Source organism: Giraffa tippelskirchi, chromosome 11, assembly GCF_054371585.1.
Source record: "Giraffa tippelskirchi isolate mGirTip1 chromosome 11, T2T-mGirTip1v1.2.pri, whole genome shotgun sequence".
NCBI lineage: Eukaryota > Metazoa > Chordata > Mammalia > Artiodactyla > Giraffidae > Giraffa > Giraffa tippelskirchi.
This window is the reverse complement of record NC_137285.1, coordinates 72,480,459-72,492,500: the sequence shown is the minus strand read 5'-3', so window position 1 is coordinate 72,492,500 and position 12,042 is coordinate 72,480,459.

Here is a 12,042-nt window from a genome sequence, read left to right as displayed (position 1 = left end):
CCCCGCCGCCAGGGCCGGCGGCGCCGTCCACCCGTCTCCTCCCGTCCACCCTCGACGGATCCGTCTTTCCATCTAGTCTGACCCCGAGGCGCCACATCCCGGGGACACGCTCTCGAGCGAGGCGGCCCAGACCGCGCCCGCGCGCCGCCACCGGCTCGGGGACGAGGGCGGGCGCGACGGACTCCTCCTCGACACGGCCGCGGGGCTGGGGAAGCCGGGGCCGACCGGGCGTCGCCCCCCGGCCCTTCTCCACCTGCACTCACACCGCGGGGCCGGCCGCACGCACGCGGCGCACGCACGGTCCTCCCCCACGTGCCGGACACCCGGCGGGGCCCGGCGGGACCCTCCCCCGACTCGGCGGGGGGAGGCGCGGGCCGCGGTAGGCAACGAGCGGCACACGGCCCCACCGCGGGGCCGGCGCACCCATCCCCCCTCACAGAGGAGAGGCGGGGGGATTCTGCCCACGTGCTCTGGGCAGTCGCCACGGCGGCTACACTGCGCACTCAGGAGGGGCAGCGGCCGGGGGCTCCGGTACCCCAGAGGCTCCCTCTCGGATCGCTAGAGAAGGCTTCCTCACCGAGGGCGCGCCGTCCCTCACCCCATCGTCTCTCCTTCGGGCCCACGGAGGCGCTCCACGAGCCGCCGATCCTCGACTGGGCGGGAGGGGTCTGCGGTACAGGTAAGCGGACGACCACACGGGAGCGTGTGCACGGCCCGTGCCTCCACGACGAGGCAGCACCTGCCCCCAACGGAAGAGGCGAGGGGAACAGGCACGCCTCTCTTCCCGTCTCGACCCCTCCCCCAACGAGAGCCACTCGCGGGACACACACACACACCACCGCGGTGAGGGACACGAGGAGGACGCCGGGTTAAGGGAAACGACACCACCGCTCGGCCTCAGGCACCTGAGGGGCGACCTGGAGCGCTCCAGGGGCACCACCGAGGGTCAAACGAGGCACGCTCACCCACCCACGCGGGGCGCGCGGCGCAGCAGCGGGCACAGCCCTCCCCACCGCGGGGAGGGCCGCTCGCGGGACACGCGCCGAGAAGGCGAAGCGAGAGCGTCCGCTGTGTCCGAAGACCGACGGCCTCACTGACGCCCCGTGGAGGGGGGGCGGGCAGGAGACCGAGAGTCAGGGCCGGAGGCCACACCCACCCTCCCGCCTTCCTCACCCTCCCCGACGGGCAGGGGGAAAGGCAGGCGAGGAGCCCCGTGGACAGACTGAGAAGACCGCACACGTTCACCAGGAACGCCCGTCCCTCGCCTGGCACGGCTTAGGCCCGGCCCGGGAGAGCACGACCACACCACATCGATCCGTTGAGCCGAGGGGGAGGGGGGAAGGCACGGTGAGGACAGTCGCCGGAGGGGCCCGCTTTAAGCCTCACCGGCCGCCTCCCCCCGCCACACCTCACCTCGCCTCAGGCGACAGCCGCCGACGACCCCAGGAGGAGGAGCTGCCTGACACGGGGCACGGGGCCTACAGAGCGGGGGTCGTCCCGGCCACCACCGGGCGCCCGCAGCGGGGGGGTCACACAGGGTAGAAGACCCACGGCGCCTCGCCCCGCCGCCCTCGGGTCGCCCAGAGACCGGAGGTGGCGCCACGGGTCGGGTCTGCCAGACACGCCACGCAGGAGCCGGCGCACAGGCCCAGGCCGGCGGCCCAAAGGCCCAGGCGCCCCGCGTGCGTCCAGAGGCCCAAAGTCCTCGGCGGCAGACGCCGAGAGAGACCGTGTCGGCACTTACCTGGTGGCAGAAAAGGCCCATTTCGGGCGACAAAATGACAGCGCCCGACAGCGGGGCCCACCCACGACTGGCAGGGAGAGACCTTGGCACCTTGGCACCGCCACCTGTCCCCAGCACTACCCCAGAAACACCAGGCCCGGAGCTGTCGGGGGTCATCTGGTCGACTGGGGGGGGGAGGGGGGCGAAGGGGGCGCCCGGTGGGCGAAGTGGGGGCGCAGACGCCAAGGGGGAGGGAGCTGGCCGGGGACGCCCTCCCCCTTCGCCCGCACGGGTAGGTGTACCCGTCCGTCCGAGTCTCCGAGCGGGGGTTTGGCTACGAGTTGCCAAAGAGAAAAACGAAGAGAGACCCGCCGGCGAGGCGCCTCCCACGAGACGAGCGGACCCCAACGAGGGACCACGCCCGGGGCCCCAGACCGTCCTGTCCGGGGCACCCAGGACGGCTCGAGCCGGTCCCTGACCTCCTGGCCGTGATTCAGGGAGTTGGGGAGGGGTGAGAAAGCAAACCCTCCGGGGTGGCGAACCCTCCTGAAAGGGCGGGAAAGCAAAAACCTCCTGAAGGGAGACGCAAACCCTTCTGAAAAGGCGAACAGCAAACCCTTTGGAGGGCGGGAGCCAACCCTCCTGAAGGAAGAAAGCAAACCCTCCTGAGGGGGGCCCGGGAGGAGGCCAGACCGCCGAGTCCCAGGCGCTCCAGGGAGGGACGACCCTCTCCCTCCCTGCCCACCGCGGCGGCCCGGCCCAGGTAGGGTCCGGCCGGTCCGTCTCCGCGGCCGGAGGGGCACGGGGAGACGCTGGTCGACCCGGTCAGGCCACCCCAGAGCCCGGCTCTGGAGCGCCGCCGCCGCCGCGACGGCCACCCTCCTCGGGAACCTAGAGAGCCAATCTCCGGCGACAGCAGGACGTCCCTAGGCCTCGGCGCCACCGCCACTGTCGCCGCCAGCAGAGCTGGTCTCTGAGAGCTGTGCCTCGGGCCCGGCGGCTGAGTCACAACCCTCCTGAAGGTCGCCGAAGCTCCAGAGGGGAGGGACACTATAAAAGCGGCCGCCAGGTGGCTCCTGACAACCGGCTCCAATGTCCCGAGGACGGGTCGCTGTCGCCGGCCGCCGAGGACGCCACAGCGCCGGCCGCCCAAACGCCCGAGCTCGGCCCGGAGCCGCCGCCTCCGAGAGACGCGACGCGACGCGACCCCGGCCGCAGAGGAAGGGAGAGGAGCTGGGAAATAGCTCCCCAGGAGGCTGCCACGAAGGAGACGCGCTCCCCCCCACCCACCCACGCGATTCCAGGCTGGTGGGGGGACATTCCACGGAGACGCCGGCGGGCGGCGGGGCTCGGGGCGGGGACGGCCGAGAGAGGGGCACCAGTGACATCCCGGGCTCCCCCGGGCCCCCTCCCCCGAAGGAGGAGGGAGGGAGGGAGAGAGAGAAGGGAGGGAGGCAGGGAGGGAGGGACCGACCGGCAAAGCGAAACCAGGCAAGCGCTGCTCGGAGAACAAAGCAGGACTTCTCGAAAGCAGACAGAGACACAGACACGCAAGCCCAGGAGCAAGAAAGGAAAAGAAGGAGACACTCGGACCCCCAACAAGAGAAAACGAAAGTCAACCTGTGTCGAGACCGTGATCAAGTCCAACGACAACAAACACAAGCATGCGCCGGTGGGTGGGGAAAGGGCACTTGAGGTCAGGAGAACATGGATTTCAAAATAACTGGCCACAAACACCAGAAAGGAAAGGCGGCCGGGCGGCCGGGCCGGGCGGTCTGGTCTGGGGTGGGGTGGCAGGGCTGCTGGGGGCGGGGGTCGGTGGCGGGGGTGGGGGGTGGGGGGTGGGGGGTGGGGGAAACGGGAGCACCCAGAACGAGGAGGAGACTGTCGGCCGTGCCGAGACACGGAAACATCGCACGGCTGGGGACCCGTTCCTATCGTCTTCCCCGGGGTGTGAAAGAGACTTGGCCTCCCGTCTCCTGAGAGTTCATCTCCCCAGCAACAACGGTCAGGCAAGCTGTCGGGTGTGTGTGTGTTGCGGGGGGTTGGGGGGCGGGGTGGGGAGAAAAAAGAAGACACCTTTCAAGTGAAAGGAGGGAGCGTAAAGGTCACTGAACCCTCTGACAGCGGCCTTCCATTTTCCAGACCAGTGACACGTTCCCCCAAGTCGCCCGGTTCCAGAAAACGCTTTTCGGAAACAGAATCCTCGGGGCCCGCGAACTCCTGAGGAATCCTCGGATGAGCTTCCGGGCCAGGCTATACCGTAGGCAGCGTGCTTCCCCTGAAGCCAAAGCCACGGGCTCCAGAGGGCCGCGTCCAAGAAGCTGATCTCGTACGGAACCCGGTGTCTTCTTCTCTAGGACACTCCTAGAAGCAGCAAGAGCGCCAGTTTGTGAGACTCGAAGGTGAAGCCGGCACGACGTAAACCCAGCGATGTGTGCGGTCAGAGGCCCATCTAGATTCGAGCTCCAGTTCTGGAGGGGAGCAGTGGGGACAGGAGGGTGGCCTGCGAGTCCGCCGTCCCGTCCCCACTCCTCCTGTGAACATCCGCCCCGTGGAAGGTGTCGAGGAACCGCATGACCTGACCTGCGGGGTGAACCGTCGCCAAAGACAAAGAATTCCTCCAGCCAGGCGTTGTCCGCAGCCACGAACCCCTTCCCTCCGTCGCCCGGCCTTTCAGAATGCCACGTGGAGCCCTCTCGAGACGTGTGGGGCTTGGAGGTATGGGCCCCCGAATTCTCCTCGCCCGGCCCTGCAAGAAACCATTCCGTGCCTGCCCCACATGAAGACTTCTCGGGCTTTTCGGTGGACCGGGCCTCCCAGGGTGCCCCTGCACCCGGCACCCTGCGACACCCCGAGAGATCCCACGGAGAAACGTCTCCGGCCACTCGCGCGGCACCTGCCTCGCTGGCGGGCGCCCCTTCCAACCTCCCCAGAGATACGTGAGCACGGACGCTTCTTCCCCATCTGGGTCCCCTCACAGGCTCTGTGAGTTCCTGCGGTTCCGCACGCCCTCGACTTGGCTGTGGTTCGGGGCTCTGTTCTGTTCTGTGTTTGCTCTCCGGCCCACGTGATCTCTCTGGCTAGGGCACCCAGGAAAAGCGAAAAGAAATCGAGTCCGTGTGAGTACTATTCAGGCATCAAGTGGGGATACCTACCAATGACCTCTAACGTGGATCCACCAAGATGGCGGCCGTGTGGGGTTCAGGAGGATCATTTTGCGTTTTCTGGGGGCGCTATTTGCTCTCAATGATTTCACGTGCCTTTGGGGCATGGCTCACGGAGATGGACGTGAAGCAGCAGGGCAGCCACATCTGGCGTCTCGGCCTAGCTAGGGCGGCTCCACGAGTGACCTCTCGGAACCGGGGCTGAGACCGCCATCCCTCCCCGGGCCCCCCTCGGTGGCTGGGTATGGGGGGGAGGGGGGGGAGGTTTCGGAGGGGAGACGGGAGATCTGGGCTTGTGGTTGGGGGCGCGCGGGGCCACACGTGTCATGTCATGATATTCCTGTGACGCTCCAACGAGATACGTATTATTCTCTCTTCTGCAGATTGCTATCTGTATCTGAATGGAAATGTATTAGACTCTTGAAATCTGAGCCTTGACGAGGGGTGCGCCCTGTACGTCTCGGGCTACAGGCAGCACACGGAAACTGAAGATATCAGGAATCACGTATAAAGGTTCAAGTCAAAGAAACGGACCTAGTTCAGTGGCAGACTTAGTCTTCCTCGCTGCAGCCTCAAGGTAAATGCTGGGGGTACCCAGTCTATTCTTGGGAAGATACAGTGTTTATCTTAACTGTTGCCAGCAGCGCAGCTTCTCCTCTACCGGAGTTGAAATTGAGATTTAGTTCTTGCAGCTAGTAGTTCTTTTTCAGAACATCTATCGGGAAGGATCTGAATAGCTTGTCATGTCCCTGAAAATATACTAGACAACATTTGGTTCAGCTCTCGTACCCAGAGACTGGGGAAATTAAGGTGGCACTAGAAATCGCACCTTTGCGTTATATAGTATCTTTCCTGGAAAACAGGGTGCTCTTAAACTCTAATTGTATCAAACAGTAGCAGGGGTAAGAAGTGCACGATCCACAAGTTTCAGTAAAGCCGGCTCTCCCGCGCCTTAACATTGTATACATTGTTAACAAAAGTTTAGAATTGGACACTCGATGGCAACAAAGAGGCATCCTGTTTGGCGTTTCTTTGGACTGCAGCCGGGAGAGGAGCAGAGCCGACTTGTTCAGTCCCCGGTCCCGCTACTCCTAGGCCTTTCCTCACACTTGACCTTGGATGCTCTGGGGCAGGTTGTGTCTGCCACAAGCACTCGATTTGTCCGGAAGCACTGAATCCTCTGTTCGTTGACTTTGTTCCCAGGACTGTCTCAGGAGGTGACGATGTTTTCCCATGGGGGAATCTGTGTCAGAGGCTTGCCAACCATACTTTTCACGTGGTTCATGAAAAGCTCACCCGTCACCGGTCACCTGTCGACTCACCATCCGTACGAGAGTCAGCACCAACACGCCCGGCAGAGCTGAGCGTCAAGAAGGGGTTGCGTGGAAAGAGATTTGTGTGCTTGGTCCTGGTCCTGGTTATAGACAGAAAGTATCAAGGGGGAATAACTCCCAGAATAAGTAGGCTTGCCTGGAATGCGAAATAGTGAGAAGAGGCCTCGCGCTTGGAGGATGGGTCAGAGCTCTAGCCACGGGAGAGTGAAAAGGAAAGGCCCGGGAAAGGGCCGTGGGGCAGGGGACGGTCTGAGCCCAGCACCAGCGGTGAAGGACGAGGAGGCACCTTGAAAGAACGTGCTGTTCGGAGGTTTGTGGTAAGAGCACACCGGTGCTGCTAAAGATGAGGCTTGTGGAACCCAGATGGTGAAGAGGAGCCAGAAACAGGCCAGGAAGGATGAGAATCCTGTGTACTGAGGACCTGCACTTCACCAAGCCCACAGCAAAGGGTGCTGTCTAGATTCAAACCCAGTCACTTGCGCAAACGCCCCTCAGCCACCTCCTCATCTACAAGGCCGACAGATACTCGGTGCGTGAGGTGCGTGTACAGTCTAGGTGGACGGCACTCACATTATCGGGCAACCACACAGCTACTACGTGCTTTGAAAGAACCAACAGTGAGCTGATAGCTTTTTCTGGATCTGCCTATAAGCAAAGATACCGCTCGCTGCATACTGTGGATCTCGACTCCTGTCTCACGTCTCCATGAAGCCGTCAGAAAAGTCCTGTTCGTGCTCCCTCTCAGGCCAGGAATGACACTTAAAGTGTAACGTGCTCACGAAGTCCTCAGAGATTCATGGATTTGAATCGAGAAATTCCACCTGGTCCTTTCGCTCCCGATCCACTCCTGCTCTCACCGCTACTACCACACGGGTCAGACACGAGCGAGTTCCCCTGAATTAGCTTGCACACGTGGGGACGGAGTTAGCTTTCGGCACACGGATATTTAGAAATTCCATGGCAGTAGGCCAGGTATTCACATTATGTATCGGATATTCGCCTAATTTGATAATAAGAGAGCTCAGGCCTCAGGCGTAACTTCAGGCAGATTTCCCCTCCAACAGAAACAGCTCAGATGGGCTGGCAGCCCGAGAAAACGAGCAACTGCCACTGACAGACTGAGACACCCATGGGCTCCCTCCGCGGGGAGACCTTCTGCCAAGGCTTCTCCCTCAAGGGCCGTGACCCAGCCTGCGGGCATCAGCTGAGGAGAAGGGGAGGTGGGTGCCCCGGAAACCAGCCGCGCTCGAGTCAGTCTCCCAGGAGCTCTCATTCCAGCTCTGGACGCTCACTCCCGGGCCTGGGTTCCCACTCCCGCTTTCAGATGGATCCCAGGCCCTTCTTCAGAGAAGTTCCTCCAGATGAGTCCCCAGCCACCAGTGGGCCTCATTCGACCTTGCGGGACCTCCCTCCCCTTCTGAAGCTAGGTTCCGTCTCTCTCTTCACAAAACTTTACGTCCAAAATAGATTGTTAACAGTGACTTGCCGTTTCCTTTTGTTCTCACCATTATTCTGACTACTTGCATTTAATTCCGCTCACCTTCGGATTGCTTATGACACTCCAGGCCACCGGAAAAAAGAGAGTTTCCGTTCTGAGCTCAAAGATCCTCAGGCGGCATTTGGGCCTCACTTTACCTCTGCTGGAGACAGGAAGGTGGCAGGTGACCGGGACCTGCCAAGAGCAGAGCAGAAGCTGTGCCCCTGAGCAGTGGTGCCTGGCTCTCTCTCATTGGTCGCAGAGGGTCTGCAAGATTCGAGGGGGTTCTTGACGGCCCCACCATGCTGGCGAGCCGTGTCGTCTCATCTCATCGGGAATCTGACCCCTCATCAGCAAGCGTAGCCATGTGCCCGCACCCTGAGTCTCTAAACCCTTCCCAGACCATCGCTCGGCCCGCCTTCTCCTCTCGGGCAGAATGAACCTGGGCTTCTCTCCTGGGACAGGTCCTTCTGTGTCATGGGATGTCCTCTTTACTCCTATTGCCGGCAATAGGAGTATTGATGGGCTGCTCATAGGTCAGAGACTCCTCATTCGTATTACCCAGAGGCTTCTCTTCAGTCAGTAAATTTTGTTCCTTTGACGTTAAAGGGATTGCCTTTGAAGACTATCATTTCTGACCTAGTCGCAAACCGTCTCTTTTGAGGAACTTCCTTAGGGTTCCAGGGATTAAGAAAGACAGTTTGCTTCCATTGCAAAGGGCACAGATTCATTCCTCGATTGCAGGATCTAGATCTCCTGTGCCTCACACTCTAGCCAAAAAGGTATATTTTAAATATAAAAGGGCCAAGCATAAACCTACTACTTTCCCTTTCCATTATTATGATAATCATCTAATTCTCTTCAAGGCAACACAAATGTTTCTTACTAACTAGAAGGATCATGTCGCGGAAATTATAAAGAGAAAAACAGGGAATTACTTCATGATATCTCACTATATCCGTCTCTGATCCAGCGTACGAAACATCAAGGAAGTCCACGTGAAATATCATCTTTAAATAGAGCTCTCCGCTTTGAGAGAATAGAACTAAACTCATTAAAACTAAGTTTTCCAGCATGTGGCTGCTTTGAAATCTTGCATCCAACCAACAATTCTGGAACCTATGATAATTCGGAATTGAGTAACCGATGACACAAACACTCTATTAGTCAGGGGGACGTTTTGGATCGCCTGAGTTCTACGTTCTCAATGTTATCAAGCCAGACACAGTCCTCACGGTTTTTCATAGATCTTGTAATATCTTTTTTAAAATTTCAACTTTTTTGAGGTATAATTGACATACAACATTGCAAGAAATTGAAATATAACTGTGGTGATTTCATGTGTTTACGATGTGAAAGGATTCCTCATCCAGTTAATTCATATCACCTCACATATTTCACCTTCTTTTTTTTTTCTTCCCTCCATCTTTCCTACTTAGATTTTTATCTTCATATAAGATTTCATTTATACAAAACATGTCAAAAAGATTGCCGTGTTTTACGTGAGATCCTCAGACTCTATTCATCTTATAGCTGAATATTTGTTCCCTTTTACCAACCTCTCCCCATAGCCCTAGTAACCACTTTTCTACTCTCTGTATGAGTTTTACTTTTTCCGGGATGCAATATCAGAGCCAGTCCTGAAATGTCCTCCAATTACAATTCTTCTCTCAGAGTCATCAGTCCATTTTGTGTTCTCTTTCATGTTTTACAACATTACTCCTAACCAGCAATGGAGCGGGTGTGGCAGGCAATGAGCCAAGAAGATTTACAGGGTGGCATCCACTTACTGTGGGAATTAACCACGGCATTGATCAGTCTATCAACCTAGAAAGAGATCACTGGACATTGCACAAAAATTTGCTTATTTCTTTGTAGAAGTTTGGCATTAAACTAAACCCTTAGTTTGGGATGGGATGGGATGGGGTGGGATGGGATGGGATGGGATGGGATGGGGTGGGGGGTGGGGGGTGGAGGAAACGGGAGCACCCAGAACGAGGAGGAGGCTGTCGGCCGTGCCGAGACACGGAAACATCGCACGGCTGGGGACCCGTTCCCATCGTCTTCCCCGGGGTGTGAAAGAGACTTGGCCTCCCGTCTCCTGAGAGTTCATCTCCCCAGCAACAACGGTCAGGCAAGCTGTCGGGTGTGTGTGTGTTGCGGGGGGTTGGGGGGCGGGGTGGGGAGAAAAAAGAAGACACCTTTCAAGTGAAAGGAGGGAGCGTAAAGGTCACTGAACCCTCTGACAGCGGCCTTCCATTTTCCAGACCAGTGACACGTTCCCCCAAGTCGCCCGGTTCCAGAAAACGCTTTTCGGAAACAGAATCCTCGGGGCCCGCGAACTCCTGAGGAATCCTCGGATGAGCTTCCGGGCCAGGCTATACCGTAGGCAGCGTGCTTCCCCTGAAGCCAAAGCCACGGGCTCCAGAGGGCCGCGTCCAAGAAGCTGATCTCGTACGGAACCCGGTGTCTTCTTCTCTAGGACACTCCTAGAAGCAGCAAGAGCGCCAGTTTGTGAGACTCGAAGGTGAAGCCGGCACGACGTAAACCCAGCGATGTGTGCGGTCAGAGGCCCATCTAGATTCGAGCTCCAGTTCTGGAGGGGAGCAGTGGGGACAGGAGGGTGGCCTGCGAGTCCGCCGTCCCGTCCCCACTCCTCCTGTGAACATCCGCCCCGTGGAAGGTGTCGAGGAACCGCATGACCTGACCTGCGGGGTGAACCGTCGCCAAAGACAAAGAATTCCTCCAGCCAGGCGTTGTCCGCAGCCACGAACCCCTTCCCTCCGTCGCCCGGCCTTTCAGAATGCCACGTGGAGCCCTCTCGAGACGTGTGGGGCTTGGAGGTATGGGCCCCCGAATTCTCCTCGCCCGGCCCTGCAAGAAACCATTCCGTGCCTGCCCCACATGAAGACTTCTCGGGCTTTTCGGTGGACCGGGCCTCCCAGGGTGCCCCTGCACCCGGCACCCTGCGACACCCCGAGAGATCCCACGGAGAAACGTCTCCGGCCACTCGCGCGGCACCTGCCTCGCTGGCGGGCGCCCCTTCCAACCTCCCCAGAGATACGTGAGCACGGACGCTTCTTCCCCATCTGGGTCCCCTCACAGGCTCTGTGAGTTCCTGCGGTTCCGCACGCCCTCGACTTGGCTGTGGTTCGGGGCTCTGTTCTGTTCTGTGTTTGCTCTCCGGCCCACGTGATCTCTCTGGCTAGGGCACCCAGGAAAAGCGAAAAGAAATCGAGTCCGTGTGAGTACTATTCAGGCATCAAGTGGGGATACCTACCAATGACCTCTAACGTGGATCCACCAAGATGGCGGCCGTGTGGGGTTCAGGAGGATCATTTTGCGTTTTCTGGGGGCGCTATTTGCTCTCAATGATTTCACGTGCCTTTGGGGCATGGCTCACGGAGATGGACGTGAAGCAGCAGGGCAGCCACATCTGGCGTCTCGGCCTAGCTAGGGCGGCTCCACGAGTGACCTCTCGGAACCGGGGCTGAGACCGCCATCCCTCCCCGGGCCCCCCTCGGTGGCTGGGTATGGGGGGGAGGGGGGGGAGGTTTCGGAGGGGAGACGGGAGATCTGGGCTTGTGGTTGGGGGCGCGCGGGGCCACACGTGTCATGTCATGATATTCCTGTGACGCTCCAACGAGATACGTATTATTCTCTCTTCTGCAGATTGCTATCTGTATCTGAATGGAAATGTATTAGACTCTTGAAATCTGAGCCTTGACGAGGGGTGCGCCCTGTACGTCTCGGGCTACAGGCAGCACACGGAAACTGAAGATATCAGGAATCACGTATAAAGGTTCAAGTCAAAGAAACGGACCTAGTTCAGTGGCAGACTTAGTCTTCCTCGCTGCAGCCTCAAGGTAAATGCTGGGGGTACCCAGTCTATTCTTGGGAAGATACAGTGTTTATCTTAACTGTTGCCAGCAGCGCAGCTTCTCCTCTACCGGAGTTGAAATTGAGATTTAGTTCTTGCAGCTAGTAGTTCTTTTTCAGAACATCTATCGGGAAGGATCTGAATAGCTTGTCATGTCCCTGAAAATATACTAGACAACATTTGGTTCAGCTCTCGTACCCAGAGACTGGGGAAATTAAGGTGGCACTAGAAATCGCACCTTTGCGTTATATAGTATCTTTCCTGGAAAACAGGGTGCTCTTAAACTCTAATTGTATCAAACAGTAGCAGGGGTAAGAAGTGCACGATCCACAAGTTTCAGTAAAGCCGGCTCTCCCGCGCCTTAACATTGTATACATTGTTAACAAAAGTTTAGAATTGGACACTCGATGGCAACAAAGAGGCATCCTGTTTGGCGTTTCTTTGGACTGCAGCCGGGAGAG